The 4,026-nt window shown below is 37.4% G+C and overlaps 1 pseudogene; it reads right to left on the reverse strand.

The window, feature by feature from the left end:
- Positions 1–978: 978 nt before the first annotated feature.
- On the reverse strand, positions 979–3,776 carry LOC108488254 (protein argonaute 4A-like; annotated as a pseudogene).
- Between the last annotated feature and the right edge of the window lie 250 nt (positions 3,777–4,026).

Raw genomic sequence — 4,026 nt, forward strand, 5'->3', positions numbered from 1 at the left:
GTGTATGTGCCTATGCCTAATGATTAGGATGCCATGATTGAAATGAGTCAAATGCTCCTATTTAGACATGTCATGATGTAAAATGAAAATGACTTTTATTTTGGACATCTTGATTCATTCAAGTTTCGTTTTGTTTCACTCAAAGTACCAACCCTATTTTGCTCAAATGCTTAGAACCGTCTCCATCGATTTGGTCCACTGTATCATTCTCACATGTTACGACCTACTGGAGATATTTATGAAATGATCCTTTCTTAGGATCAACATCGTCTAATCACCATTTAGACCGAAGAAGAAAATTTCTTGAGTACCTCCAATCCTCACTCAATGGGAATTCCTTAAACAATTGTTACGTTTCAGCTTCTTTGTATTATCTAGAAATTTCCAGAGTAATATGCAAAACTTCGTTTGTGAAGATATTTTAGTTCATCCATTATTATTTCTATGCAACATACTTTATGAATAATGGATAACAAATTGATCTTGAGGAAAATTAGAGTTTGAATGATTTATCAAAAGAAGAACAAATGAGATTAATCTAAGAATCTATCTTTGAGAAAAAAGAGAATCCAAAGATAGTAAACAAGACAAAAATCAAATGCCTTAGATATCGCAGCTTGGGCTTCTATATAAAAATTCCGTGGAGACTGTTTTGAGTTTAACATGTATTTAGAAGACCCAAAGTACTTTGTTGATGCCCCGGTATGCAACATACTTCATTACTTATTGACTCCGGTATAGGAAGGTCATTACTGCCCGCCAAAATTTGAGCCGCCCTTTCGGGTTTTTAGCTCAAAACCCCTTTGGTCTCAATGCGCCCTTTGCGGGTTTTCACCTTGGCCTCTCCATTTTTTCTCTTTTTCCATTTTCCATTTTCCATTTTTCTTTTCTTTTCTCTTTTTTTTTGAAATAGAAGTCTCAAAGTGCCCTTTGCGGGTTTTCACTTTGACTTCCCTTTATTTTCAGACAAAATACTCCTTAATTGAGTCTGAATTCACTGTATTGGGTAAATCTTTTACACCACTAGAGGAGGCTTTTTCAGAATCTATGGTCTTTCCCATTTGGTATCCATTTCCCTTTGAAATCTTTTGCATAGGAAGAATCTCTTGTAGCACAAGTTCCCCCTCATGAAATTCTTTTGCCCCGGTAAAAATCTGGGCTGACGTTTGTCAAACAAAAGAAGCGAATAGTAGCTAAAATCCAGAAGCTCTAGATAAAAATAGTTCAATGTAGCTGCTGACATTATCTTTCATTCTGGAAAGCTGAAGTACATAAATCACACCCGGAGTTGTCATTCCACCATGGCTTGATGATGTTTCTCAAGTATCTTTAAACTCTATAAACTGCTCTAACTGTGAAGTTACCAAATGAGCTCAGCGAATAAGGGCCACAACAGATATGTCTGTGGCGTTTCTTTGACATAGCATAAACTAGCTCCTGCAGATCATCAGCCGAAAACCCGATCTGACCTAAGAGAACATGATAATGAGTAGGTCTCGCGGTTCCAATCATTCCCGTATGGGCCCAAAGATAGAAGTCGTTGTTCCTAGGATGACAGACTTTGTTGTCTATAATGGTTCCAGGCCAGACATTGTCAAAAAATCCCTGCTAAAAAAAAAAACTTAGTATGATGATTTTTCTGTGCCACAATGACCACAAACTTGGGATTTCAACTCTTATCAAGAAATTTGCAAGCCTCAATTAGTTCAATGTTCAATACTTGATTGAACTGTGACTTGCTAACTCCATCCCTGAATATGATAATTTGATCAGGCTTCTTTTTCCCTAAACTTGTATAGAAGTCTAAAAAAGCTTTCCTTACGATACCTTCATCCACTTTGTTAGAAACCAGTTTGAAGAGAGAATCTATCATTTCAAGCTTCAGAGACCGTGTATGGCCTGATGCCCTATAACTGGAAATTGATGGCCATTTCATGAAACCAACCACCGCAGCTATTGACGGTATATCAGACTGCTCAGGAGAGCCAAATAATATATCCATTCCAAGGATGATAGTTGGAACCTTTGAAACAACTGGAATTGAAGATGTTTGCTCAATTACTAACATGGAATTTAGTTCTCCAAGCTTTGCATTGATTTTTAGAAACTGGATTGTAAAGCACTGATACTTCACCCTAGTTAGTGCCATACAGTGAGTCACGATGTCATACTCAGACAGATTGATCTGCTTCCATAGCCCATAAAAAATCAGAGTTTTTCTTATCAAGAAGTAAATAAAGAAGTAACTGCGGAGCTCCGAGTATCCAGCATTATTGTCCACTAAGGCTAGCTTGGTTCCAACTTACAGCCTTTCCTTTCTTCTAACGCTATAGCTTTTACCCCTTCTTCATGGGGTAGAATTTATTTCTCTTCTTGCTTTACCATTTTAACAAATTTAGAAACAAATCACAATCTCTGTCATCTTCAGAGTACTGAGATTCCTCTAAACACATGTAGCGCTCAAAAGGAACTCTGAATCTGTAGTATTGTTGCCTTTGTCATTGATATCTAGGGACCTTCGATAGGCACAAAAGAATATACAAGGAATAAATGAATTCAAGAATAACTATTTATGTTATGAATGAAGAAAAAATGAGGGAACAATTGCTCCAATTAATCATGAAAAATATGTTTTATTGAAACAACAATGTCCAAACATGAGCCTATTTCACAAATGAAATCTTATTGTTTCTAGGCTTTAAAACAACAAGTGTGTTCTGAACATTACTCTAAATTAACTTTAAAATACAAGGATCACTTCCACCATTTCATTGTTCAAAACATTTCCAAATGTGCAAGGGCTCACAAGTTTCATTCCTTGGTTTCCTCTTCGGATACGTTATTCAACTTCCCTAACATCAAGTCCTGCTCAAAAGCCCTGAAACTTGGCGCATTCTTGGATCCCATGCCCCTTTCCATCATGGAATTCACCTCCCCATCTAAATGATTAGGTAATAAATTCTCTGCCCCAGAGAGATGATCAAAGCTTATAACACCTATTTTGATGAGTTTTTCGATCATATTTTTAAAGGCAGTGCAATTCTCAATTGAGTGTCATGTGCGTCCCACATGATACTCATATTGAGCGTTCAAATCATACCATTTGGGGTATGGGGGCTGCAACGGTTCTATGTAAAACAGGGACACTACATGTGCGTCAAATAATCTATGATATAGCTCCTTATACGACACTGGAATTGACGTAAAGGGAAGCTTTTCAGGATTCGGTCTCGGATCAGATTCTTACTTTTGAAGAACCTGATGGCTAGTAGTTGACATTCTTGGTTATCTTACAGTCAACAGCTTCACCTCATTTTCTTTTCTCGTCATTGTCCTCGAGGTATTGTATCAGAAGCTCCACTCTTGCTTTTTAAGAGCTTTGTACTATTTCGGACACTCCACACTGGCCTTCCTTGCTTCTCTAATGACGACAAGACTTGCTGAATTGCTCTCCGAATTAGGACCTGAGCCTACTGAATTATTTACTGGTGCCAACATACCGGCTTGATGCTGTTGGGGTTTGATAGTAACTGGTATCTCTCGCAGATGTGCGTTTAGCTGAGCCTGGACCAATAAACGATGACCTCATTATCATCTTCAGTGTTGACCACTGGGCTTTTCCTCTTTTCAAGCCCTTGGACTAGTAACTGTCTCAACTGGCCAATTATATTTCTTTGGAGCTCCAACATTTGATCACGTATATCTTGTTGAATTTTGGTCAACTGCTCTTGCATCTGTATTTGCCTTTTCTCCAATCCCTCCAACCTTTGTTCCATATCCCCGATTAACTCACTGAAATAATTTTTGCCTAATTAGGGTCTTTTTATGGATTTAAATGCATATGATGCGATGTGATGTAATGCAAATGCATAAATGCAAAAAGGTATCGATCTCAACTCAATTTCATTTAGAAAACTTTATTTAGAAAAAAGAATATCTTTACATATGAATGGATTACAAATACGCCTTCGTCCTATGGCCCAAAATTTTAACTCAACAAAGCTAACTCTTGACTATGATCTGAAT

This window comes from Gossypium arboreum, chromosome 10 (assembly GCF_025698485.1).
Source record: "Gossypium arboreum isolate Shixiya-1 chromosome 10, ASM2569848v2, whole genome shotgun sequence".
Lineage (NCBI taxonomy): Eukaryota > Viridiplantae > Streptophyta > Magnoliopsida > Malvales > Malvaceae > Gossypium > Gossypium arboreum.